The 12,531-nt window shown below is 40.7% G+C and overlaps 1 pseudogene; it reads right to left on the bottom strand.

Moving 5' to 3' along the window:
- Window positions 1-1,474: 1,474 nt before the first annotated feature.
- LOC140618075 (SWI/SNF-related matrix-associated actin-dependent regulator of chromatin subfamily E member 1 pseudogene) lies at window positions 1,475-2,772 on the bottom strand (annotated as a pseudogene).
- Between the last annotated feature and the right edge of the window lie 9,759 nt (window positions 2,773-12,531).

Raw genomic sequence — 12,531 nt, 5'->3', positions numbered from 1 at the left:
AAACAGGGTGCTCCATGATGTTTTTTTTTTTTTTTTTTTTATTTTTTTTAATTTATTTTTTATTGGTGTTCAATTTACTAACATACAGAATAACACCCAGTGCCCGTCACCCCTTCACTCCCACCCCCCGCCCTCCTCCCCTTCTACCACCCCTAGTTCGTTTCCCAGAGTTAGCAGTCTTTACGTTCTGTCTCCCTTTCTGATATTCCCCACACATTTCTTTTCCCTTCCCTTATATTCCCTTTCACTATTATTTATATTCCCCAAATGAATGAGAACATATAATGTTTGTCCTTCTCCGACTGACTTACTTCACTCAGCATAATACCCTCCAGTTCCATCCACGTTGAAGCAAATGGTGGGTATTTGTCATTTCTAATAGCTGGACCCTGAACTTTATGGGCAACTAATATTCGATAAAGGAGGAAAGACTATCCATTGGAAGAAAGACAGTCTCTCCATGATGTTTTCATGATCAACAGACAGTGGCTACAGAAAAATCATCTAAAAGTTTAAGAATTGGAGTGTATTAGGTATCTTTGTCAGTCTTTTGGTTTCCCCTTCCTGATTCCCAGGTGTTAATAGTGCTCTGACCTCTGCTCTTGGGCTCGAGGAGGTCAGATTGTCTTATAGTCTAGATTCAGTCTCTGGGAGGAGGGATGAATTTATCATTTGAGGTATATCTTTATGGATATAGAAAATAAAGCTGGAAAGCTTATGGGAAGATAGAAAGTGTCTCTTGAGGGAGAATCTGCAAAGACCTGGTTTTCAAATGTCATGGGTTAGAAGTGGGCCGTGAGAAAGATGTGGGCTGTTGGTCTTTAAGGGTCCATCTCTGCTTTAATCCAAATGAATTTGAGCCTTAGGCTCAGGTAGTGATCCCAGGGTCCTGGGATTGAGTCCCTGTGGGGAGCCTGATTCTATGTCTTCCTATGTCTCTGCCTCTCCCTCTGTGTCTCTCATGAATAAATAAATAAAATCTAAAAAAAAAAAAAAGTCTATATGTATGCTATAAAATGTGTTCAGCACCTCTGACCTTTCCTTCCAAATGTTTTAGCCTTGTCAGGTAGGTGATGTCTCCCCTACCACTGAAAAGTCCTTGAGGATTGGAATATTATTATCACTATATCAATATCTCCTTCCCCAGGATTGCCTATTCATATATATATATAAAATTTATATAATATATATTAATCAGTATATGGATTATAGTGAAATGCATAGATCTTTAGTATGAGCTCAATTATTTTTGACAAATTCATATCCAAATGTAACCCCAGAATATTTCCATTAGTCCAGAAAGTTCCTTTGGGCTCCTTATCAGGCAGTCCTCCACCCCTTGCCAAAACCAATTGTTTTGATACTTACTAATGTAGATTCATTTTTCCTATTTTAGAACTTCATACTATTAGGATCATGCAGTATATATTCTTTTGTATCTTACTTCCTTTATTCAACATACTGTTTTTTTTTAACTCAAAAAACAATTTTTTTTTCATTTAAAAAACTATTTAGAACACATAAAACAAGGCAACATTTATTCTTTCTTCTCATCTTCTGGTGTGGGGTCTGTCGGTGGCTCCTCCACTGTTGCACTGTTGCTCTTTGAGCCAGTGTGGCTATCACTGGTCCCTTCCTCGGCCATACTGTCCACCCCCTCCTGCCTGCTCTCCTTGTCCTCAGGAGTAGACGTGCCTTCTTCGCGGTTCTGCTGGCTTTCTGTTGCTTCTTCAAGGTGTGTCTCCTCTGTCTCCATAGGGATGCTTTCGTCGTCCTTCTTCCCCTGGGTCTTACTAGCAGCTGGCGCTTCCTCGGGAACCGTGCTGCTCTGACTACGTTCAGCTTGCTCTGCTGCTTCTCTCTCCCTCTCCTCTTGTCTTTTGCGGGCCTGCTCTTCGGCCTGTGCAATTTCAGCGGCAACCTTTTCCGTATCCACTTCTACTTTCAAACCGCACAACCTTTTAAGTTCATTGTTAAATGAATCTGTGCTTTCTAGGAACTTCCTCTTCTTTTCCTGGTGTCGCTCCTCTATCTGAAGAAGTTCAGCTTCTAGTTTTCGCTGATGAACCATTAAGGACTGGACCTGTCGTTTGAGGACCTGCATTCTAGCTGTTGTGACAACTGACCGAACGTCTGGCACCACACTCTCACTAAGGATTTCACTGATGAGGCGGTGGTTTCTCTGGAAACGGGCAGTGGCTGTAGGCTTCATTGAAAAGTCATCACCATAATCATCTGGATCTTCAGCAGGCTGAATGCTCAGGTAAGGTTCTCCTTTCTCCATGCGAGACTGACTCTGTCGACTTTCTTCCTCCAAAGCAGCTTCTGCACGACTTTTCGCATTTATGTAAGCAAGGTATGCGGGGGAATTATGCTAGGCCTTCATAGATTCATTGTACTCTATCTTTTCTGCTTCGTATTCGTTTAAATATTCTTGTTTTTCTTCATCAGTGAGATCTTGCCACATGCCACCAATAATCTTGCCAATCTCCCACAGCTTTAGGTCAGGGTTGGAAGCTTTTACTTGGTCCCAGACCTTTCTGCTGTACCTCATGTAGGGAATCAGCGGCTTATCTGGTGGCTTTGAGGGTTTTGGAATCATAATACCAGAGGATGCTGTGACCCGGCTGTTGGTGCCCGGGTTCCCTCCCAGCCTGTAGTTGTTGTAAGCGAGATGACTGTATGGATTGTATCCCACAAACCCTGGTGTGCTGGGCATTTGTGTTGCAGGAGCTGGGTGCGAGGTGGGGCATAAGATGGTCTTTTTGACATTTTGGAAGATTAAGTTCTCAGTTCCTTAAGAATGAATCTGAGACACTGCAGGCAGAAAAAGCACCTGCAGCTCTGGCCTCGTTTCTCTTTGTCCCCTCAACATACTGTTTTTGAAATTGATCCATCTGTTGGTGACTGCCATGGTTGGGCAGATGATCCAGTCCACAGATTTCATACTCCAATGGAAAAGGTCATTGCTACCAGTGTCCATGGGATACTACTTTTATCTGGGATCATTAAACTATTAGGTCCTACTTTGAACAAGCCCCTGAAAGAAACTGCCTACCTGGGGCACCTGAGTGGCTCAGTCAGTTGAGCGTCTAATTAGATTTCAACTCAGGTCATGATCTCCATCAAGGGATTGATCACTGAGATGGGCTCTGCACTCACTGGGGAGTCTACTTGAGATTTTTTCCATCTCCCTCTGCCCCCCACCCCAAATAAATACATCTTAAAAATAAGAGAGAAAGAAGAACAAAAGAAAGAAAGAAAGAAACTGCCTACCTAGTATGTATGCATAGGGAATAGGGGTGGGATGCACTGCTTTCTTCCTAGTACTTGGAAGGTACTTTTCATTGGAAGCGTTATTATGTATAGCCTATAACTACTGTTCTTTAGGGGGTGCTCTTTGTTGAGGCCTCTGTGGGCTGGTTAGGATACCTATCCTTTGGTCAGAGTGTTGCTCCTATATGACTTACAAATGAACACAGCCAGTTGAAAGTGAAGGGCTGCCTCGACTCTGGTTTTCTCTGTCCTGTTCCAGGGCCCCAGGTATAAGTCCTGGCCTTGGAGAATTTTCTAGACATGTTGTACATATGTGTGCTCTCTCTGGCCTAATCCTAGGCACCTTAGGTTTGTTTGGACTTTGTCCCACATTCAGTTAATTCTTAGGGTAGGTGTTGTACCAGTGGAGCTGCTTGGGCTGGATCTTAGGCATAGCCCAGAAAGTCACCTTAGTACTTACTTAATTTTACTACCTTCGTGAGTAGTGCACTGTTAATTATTAATGTCCTATGCTTCATAATCGAAGATAACAATACTGCCCCAGGGTTTTTTTTTTTTTTTAAGATTATTTATTTATTTATTCATGAGAGACACAGAGAGAGAAGCAAAGACATAGACAGGGAGAAGTAGGCTCCTCGCGGAGAGCCTGATATGGGACTTGATCCCTGGACCTGGGATCACACCCTGAGCCAAAGGCAAGATGCTCAACCACTGAGCCACTCAGGCATCCCTGCCCCAGGGGTTTTAAGTTTATAGTTCCCTGAAACAATTCTTATGGATGTGTGCAGTTACATTCTCTCATTTGGTTCTCAGACATCACAGAATTTTAGAGCACTGAGTGCTCTTTTGGATGATTTTTTAATAAGAGAAATGAAAATACATGCCAGTACGTTTCACTGAGTCATGAAAGTCACCCCACTAATTATTGTCAGTGGCTGAAAAGCTGAGGTCGAAGACTCCTGCCTTCTAGACCAACATTTATATATTTAATCTTTTACAAATATGGAAGCCAGAATGGCTGTGCATTACAGTAATTGATTTATGAGGCCCCACTTGTGGCCACTACATTCTTTTTATATGGGTGATGTTTGAAGTGGAGTTGGGTGACTTGGTGAAAAGATAATTTAATATGTGTCCACTTAGTTATACTGTTTGACATTAATATTTCCATGGTCAAGAAATTTAGGAATCATCTGTAGTTCAGTTCAAATGTATTATTTCTTACTTTTGGCCTTCTGTATTTGATAAATCAAACTGATTCCTTAGCATTTAATCTTCAGGTAAAAGAGGAGAGAGGGCTGTAATCCTTATCCTTGCTCAGTATCTCAGGAGACCCTCCTGTTGATGCCTGTGAGAGCTGAACATGTGTATGTGAGGGGAGGATGTGGCGTTCGGGGTTATGGATCTGCTGACTATAGAAGAAGTTGACCTTGACTGTGAAATAGAGAGTTTAAAAACCAGCTTTACCCAAGGGTTCAAAGCTAATGATTCCAAAGTGTTGACTATGGTATCAGAATAAACAATAGCAGTCTTTCATAGTGTTTACATAGCTTTGCAACTTACAAAGGAATTGCATGGGCTTCCATCCACACCACATTGCTGGTTTGTATCACAACTCTGTTTTGAAGCAACTTAAGTGATTTTGACCTTTTGTTTAGGTTGTGGGTCAACACAGAAAGGAAGTTTTCTATAAACCACCATGATGTTTGTCTCAAATTGGAATGGGCATGTCTTTGATTAGGATTCCTTTCATAATCAGGAATGGCATCAACAGACTGCATGGAAGTGTCAAACGGGAGGGGCATGTGCCTTAAACTTGTCAAATGTTCACATTCCTTATTTTGTTAATCAAAAGAATGGCAAATGATGTGAGATGTTTAATTATGGTTTATATTATTCAAATGAAGCATGTCCCATTCAAATGTGCTTATTCTGTTGCATTTTCATACACCCTTATAACTAAGGGCTGTGGTGGAATTTCTCAAATGGAGATATTTTTCTCAAGTTTCATCAAAAAAGATAAGTTTGAACTCCTAATTGCAGGTAGTGTCATTTTCAAGACTCTGGTACTATGTTCACATAAAATGAGCTACATGGATTCTGCCCAGAGCTAATAAATAAAAACTGATATAAAATTATCATACAGAGTATGTTGGATATTGTTATTATTCATTTCTCCAAATTCTTCTGAGATGTGAGGGGAAGAAGCATACATAAATCTTATCAACCCAATTTTACCAATGTAGAACCTGCAGTTCAACAGACTCAAGCAATGTAGATTAAGTCATCTAGGAACAGAACTGGGACTGGGTCCTGATGGCCACACTATTCAGGGCACCACACCAGTCTCAAGTAGCCGGTCAAATCTTTTTACTCTGAGCAAAATGGCAGCTCTCCTTTGAGTCCCTCCATTGCCTTTAAGTCTTGTCACCACCCATTTAGGTTTATTCCCACCCTGTTTCATCCTCTCACTACATGTGAACACATTAGATGCTAAGTGATTACCAGTATGACATTTCTTCTGCAATTCCCCATATTGTACACTTTTCTTGACCCCTCCTCTGAACAGAGTTTACCTGTTCTGTATCCTGTTTCTCAGAGCCAACCCCCCATGACTTTATAAGTGAAAAGGAGGTAACAGCAGGGGTTCATGACATCATACATATCGGAGCCCTTCCTGGAGAGCAGATACCTTTCTTTTATGCCTTGGGTCAAAGCAAACCTATTGGCTTCATCCTAAATAGTCAAGACCATCTGGTATGGATAGTTAGTCCTGAATAAATAGTGAGTGAGTGAGTGAATGAATGAGTGAGTGAATTAGAGTCAAGGTGTTTATTTTAAAGGAGGAAATTAAGGCCCAGAGACCTAGAATAATCTGAGGTCCAAGCAGCAGAAGAGAGAGTGAAGCCTGTTTTTCTAGAAGCCACTCTTGCTATTATTTCTCACTGACCTCCAGGGTCAATTCAGGTACTGTCCTAAGAAACCTTCCAGAGAAACTTCACTCTCTCTTGTTGGACCTCCTGTTTTCCCTTGATCCGTTAATCTCTCTATACATCTTAGCACTTGATTCCACTGAATGAGGCACTTTTTAACATTCTATTTTGCATTATTCACAACTAAGCTCAATGCCTAGCATATAAAAAATACCCTCTTTTGTTGAAAAGTGAAAAACAAATGTCTTCCAGTCTTTAATACATGAGTCTCACCTCCTGAACAAAAAAAGGTAGTTATCTGTCTCTTATTTTTGTTGTTTCTGTTTATGCAATTCACAAATGTGCCACAGGCACATAGTAGGTGTTCAACAAAGGTTTACAGAACATAATTGAATTTCCTGGTAGCTGAACAGCTAGACAGACTTGTGGATAGATATAAATTAGCAAAGCAGATTTAAACCATGTGTTGATCATTGAAAAGTCGTTTCATTTTTAGCCAAGATAAATGCTTTTTTAATGTGTAAAGAAATCTATAATTTTCTGTGCTTTGAATTAAAGCTCCTACTTCCCAGGTTTCCTGCCTGCTTCTGGCTGCTCTTAATGAGCTAATTTACCCCACCGAGGTGAGAGATTTCCTCTTGGGAAAGGGTTTAGATGTGCCTCTCTCACATCCAGGGCCCCACAGCGTTTCCTTACAGGGCTTTAAACACTCTGAACGTATTTAAGAGAGAAGCCAAGAAACAAATCTGTTGTTTTAGCTTTATTTCTCGAGGCTCAGCGGCTCGGCTTTCCTCTCTTTGATCACACTCACTGGAGTGGCAGGCCTGGAGACTGTGTGGAGAAGGGCTGGGTCTCTTTAGGAAGCCCAGTTCAGGGGGACCCACCCAGCTCTACACAATGAAAATAAAATTGTCAAGCCTTTGAGGTGGCTGTGCAGATTTATTCTTCCTGGGCAAAGTGGTAAGACATTTATATTTTTAAAAAACGCTTTGATGAACTTGATAAGGAAGCCCTGGTTTGAATGTGGAAAAACATTCTAGAGCTTTTTCCACTGTTGAACTGGGTTCTCAACATTCATTGCAAAGCTTGACCTGTGGAAATGAACTTTCCCTTCAAGTTAATGACAAGACCATAAAGGGAACCTTTGAGGATCATAGAACACTGTTTTAGAATATAAGCCTCCCTGAGACAGGAGGTCATAGAAACCTTCTGCAGATCTTGACATCTTCTGCATATATTTCCTAGTCCTCAGCTGCCAACCAGTCTTCTGATTGCTCTGTTATGTCACTAAGTAAGTATGGTTCCATTACTTCTATTACTTCTACCAGCCGAAGCAATAGAAGGTGCAGTTCTTTATCATGCATATAATGGAAATAGTTTCTGTCCTTTCTAAGTTCCCGTGTTGTTTGTTGTGGAAGAAGTATCACACAGATTTCTGAGTGTCTTGGTCACATTCAAGTCTTGAGGGATCTAGGAAAGGAAATGGAAGCAGTTGTGAAATATATTTTTCTTACATTCCAGAAAGGCTTTTAATCTGAGAAACATCTACTAACATTCTTGAGATGGTGCTTTTAACATCCTTGAATTATGCAGACCTTATGAATGGCTCTTAAAAGGCTATGAGCTCCAGACCAAAAAAGGGATAGACACTTATTAGCTGGTAGTGGCTGACAATATACAATCATTGAGGCAGTTTCTTGGAAAAATCAGAAAAGTGTCCTTCAATTTTATTACTGGGACAGCCCTGTTTTGGATGGCAACTGGCAATGTGGCTCAGTGGAGAGCCTATGCGCTCGTGACAGATGGAACCAGGTTTGAATTCCTTTGTGGGTACTTATTTTCTATGTCACCTCAGATATATTCTTAATTCTTTTTGCTCAATTAGCTCAAGTGTAAAATCAGGGTAATTGCATTTTGCTGGTTGGAACCATTTAGGTTGTAAGGATCAAAGCCAGGCTCAGGTTACACTGGAGATTAGGACTTGCTATAAGAGACACAGGCACTTAAGGAAATGTGGCAAATGATCACCATGCAGGATACAGCAGCTCCTTCATAGGAGGCCCTGCCATATTCATGACACAGTGTTTTTTCATTTCCTCATCTTTGTATATGCCTCTCTCCTCTCTGCTTTCATAGCTTTTCCTTCTCTACTACTCCTGTCCTTGTCTTGCATTCAAACCTCACCAATAGAGAAGATCCCATGGAATTTGGTTACCACCAAAGAGAAAGCCACCTATTGGTCATGTCAGGCTTTCTCAAAGCTGACTCTGCCTAAGGATGGTTGCCTTTGGCTCAGCATTCAATACCCTGGAGTCATCTGCAGTAGGCAGGCCAACAGAATTCCATGACATCAAATATGGCTACTTTGTTCAGTAGAGGACTGTGCTTGATAATCTCCATTTGTCCCTCCAGATCCATTTTCATTTTTCTATGCCTGGCTATGTGCCCTGGGGGCCGACCTCTGTAAACTACGTTGTCTATGCTCGATTGTTGTCTTATTTCCTATTAGGTTTAACTAATGGGAAGCATTGAAAGGATATCAGATGATGGAAGAGAGAGAAGTTGGAATATTTATTCTTCATCTTCCAACTGGCTGTGGTCTTGACAGTGCCCAGTCTCTGTCCATTATCCCCTCTACTACAACTCTCTCAAGTATTTTATTATCAGTCCTCTTCTCCAGGCCCACAGGGTAATGATTTCTCACTTATGTTGGATCCTGGGAGCTCTACCATCCCTAGTTGCTTCCCTTAACTTTGACCACAGTTTTGTAAACAGACCCTTCATTCAACAACTTTCAATAAACCCTGTGAGTGGGTCATCTTACTTGATGGAAACTTGACTGACAGAAAATTAGGTGTTGGTGGATCTAAACATATCACATACCATCCAGGACAAATATTCAATTTCAGGGTTAGTGGTAAGAATTAAATGGGTTTATATTCCCATGACAAGACTCAATAACCTGAAGCTCCTATTATTATTTTGCCATATTTGTGTGGAAGAAGCTAATTAATACTATGTGGCTGGGAGACATAAAGTCCCCACACATGTCCCATCTAGTTTCTTTATCTAATTTTTTCAATAACCTGAATGACCTGAGAGAGGTCATTTCCAAGATGATGGGAATGCTGTTAGTAGGCTCCCAGTGGCACACTGTTGAATTTTCTGAGGCAAATTCAAAGAGATGAGAATGTGACAAGGCTTTGTGGTATATTATTTAAGGGCATGGTATGGGGCACCTGTGGGTATTACATTATTAAAATGACATAATAGAGTCTGAGCTGAGTTATGGAGGAGGGGCTGGAGTAGTGACCCAAAGTGTGAAGGAATGAGGAATGGGGTGGCTGCTGTTAGATTACTGTTACAATCAAAAGTTCTGGGCAATCAAGAGTCTATGACACAATATCAGGAAAGAGATCACATTTATAGCTAATTAGAAAAAATCCTGAAGTGTTCTACATAGAGGGATTCTCAGAGATATCATAGTTCAAGTGTCTTCTTGTACAGACAAGAAAAACCAAGACCTAGAAGCTGCAATGCCTAGGTCAGTGATGACAAATGTGTGGTACATGTATGACCACTAGTTCTCTCATATCCCTGATAGACATAATCAGTTTAGCATGGTACTGGTTCTCATGTAGCCCAAACAAGACCTCAGATTCCTTCAATTGACGTGCTCTATCTCTGAAACCTCTAAAGTAACATAGACGTGTATCTAGTTGCCCTCCCCTGGAATGGAGGTCGTCTGTCACTCTCGGACCTAGGGTTTAGTGATTATAACTCTGGTAAGTGATAGAGAAGAAGAGTGCAGATTTTGCCTATTAAATCTTGAGTTTTCAAGTTTCATAATTTTACAGATTAGCTAAAATACAAGGCTTTTTTAAAGGATATATGTACAGTAGTGCACTTTATCCAGAGATTTGATATCTACAGTTTCAGTTACCCACAGTCAACCATGTCTGTAGCAGATGATCCTCCTTTTTTTTTTTTTAAGATTTTTATTTATTTATTCATGAGAGACACAGAAAGAGAGAGAGAGGCAGAGACACAGGCAGGGGGAGAAGCAGGCTTCATGCAGGGAGTCCGATGTGGGACTCGATCCCGGCTCTCCAGGATCAGGCCCTGGGCTGAAAGCGGCACTAAACCACTGAGCCACCCGGGCTGCCCAGATGATCCCCCTTCTGATGTATTATTGCCAAAAGATCAATAGCAGCCTAACATTATGCCACAAAGCCTATGTCACTCACCTCACTTCATTTCATCATGAAGGCATTTTATCATCTCACATCATCACAAGAAGTGTGAGTACAGTAAAATAAGATATTTTGAGAGAGACCATATTCACATAACTTTTATTCCAGTGATTGATTGATTGATTTATAGAGTGCATGTGAATGAGGAGGGGAGTGGTAGAGAGAGAGGGAAAAAGAATTTTAAGTAGGCTCCACACTCAGTGTAGAGCCCAATGTGGGGCTCTATTTCATGATCCTGAGATCATGACCTGAACTGAAATCAAGAATTGGACACTCAACTGATCGAGCTACCTAGGTGCCCCTACAGTATATTATTATAATTGTTCAATTTTATTTTGTTACTCTCTTACTGTACCCAATTTGTAAATTAAACTTTATCATAGGTACGTGTGTATAGTATATATAGGGTTTGGTACTATTGATGGTTTTTGGCATCCACTGGGCATCTTGGACTGTATCCCCTACTCATAAGGGAGGACTGTTGTAATTCATAATAAACTGCAGCAGTAGGTGTGAGAGAAAAGGGGGCTAGGTGCATGTAGCATTTGTTTGAAAGTTACGTAGGCTTATGATTTAATTCTTTTTCTTCTTTTTGCCACTTTCCTTTGGTCTATTTACCTACCAATTAAGACTACATTGATAAGGCCAATTAGAGAAAACGTAAATCAGTGTCCTTTTCTCCTTGTTTGGCTAAAATGTTTGGTAGGCCCAAAGTCTCTAGACTATTTGCTTCTAATTTTAGTTATTCATTCATTTCTCCATCACCCTGGTGAAAGACAGCATTAGTTTTAACAAACAACCGTGCATATTTATTCATTTTGCACATCATTCAGGCATTTGAAAGGACCATAAAGATTTTTTTCTGCTTTAAGTGACCTGTGAGATTGAACCATATGAACTTGATACTCCATTGTTCTTAAACTACAAAAATGGCAACTTCATATAGTTCCATCTAAAACTTACCACTTATAGCTTTTGCATTTTTATATAGAAATTTCTGAAAATAGGGACGCCTGGGTGGCTTAGTGGTTGAGTCTCTGCCTCCGGCTTGGGGCGTGATCCTTGGGTCCTGCATCGGGTTCCCTGTGGGGAGCCTGCTTTTCCCTTTGCCTGTGTGTCTCTGCTCCTCTGTCTCTGTCTGTGTCTTCCATGAATGAATGAATGAATGAATGAATTTCTGAAAATATAAGTCTGCAAATGCTAGAATTTAGTAATTAACAAGATTGTTTTTGTCTGAGAGTAATTATGTGACATTCAATGATGACCAAAGATATTTGTTGTCATTAGGTCAATGTCAGATCAAAAGAACCCCAACCCCATGAAGCTCAGCAATCTGGTTCATGCTGCTTGAAGATTATATGACTCAGGCAGAGCAGATGCACTCAACAACTCCAGGGGGCACCTTTTGCATTCCAGGTAATGTGAATAATGGTCATGAAATCAGGGGAGCATGTTCTTCTTCCAATAAGTTACCACACTATACAGTAAATGTTGGAAATATGGGCCCCAAAGACTTAAATATTTAACCTAAGTGAATGTTGGCCAGATTCCCTATGGAGCCTCTGTTATTGAGAAAAGTAAGACATATATGATGAGGTTTCAGGAGTCTCAGGTTGTCTGCCTATAGTCTACATAAGCCTTGTCAAGGAGTTTTGTTCAGAATTTTATTTCACCCAGTGTCTAAAACTTGCCAGTTGTGTACACTGCTGTTATATGTTTGAACCCCATGAAGATGGTTATTATTTGGCTCTTAATTTAGAGGTCTCAGAGATAGCAATAAGGCAATAATTAGGAACTTGGCCTCTGGACTTACAGGAATGGGGTTCTCAACCCAGCTTTACTACCTCTGGGGGTATGTATAAGGAATGTACTTTATCCTTAGCCTCAGTTTTCCCACCTGTATAATGGTGACAGTAACTCAGTATATCTCATAAGTCATTAGCTAATGTATGTAAACTGTACCTAATAGTGAAAAATGTTGGCAGTTGTTGTTGGTGTGACACTTCCCCAACATACTTTATAAAGTGAGGTGCATGTTGTGCTCTGCCCAGATGGCTTTTATCTGCTGG

Source organism: Canis lupus, chromosome 26 (assembly GCF_048164855.1).
Source record: "Canis lupus baileyi chromosome 26, mCanLup2.hap1, whole genome shotgun sequence".
NCBI lineage: Eukaryota > Metazoa > Chordata > Mammalia > Carnivora > Canidae > Canis > Canis lupus.
The sequence above is the reverse complement of the archived record's forward strand: the minus strand, read 5'-3'. Positions and strand labels throughout refer to the sequence as shown.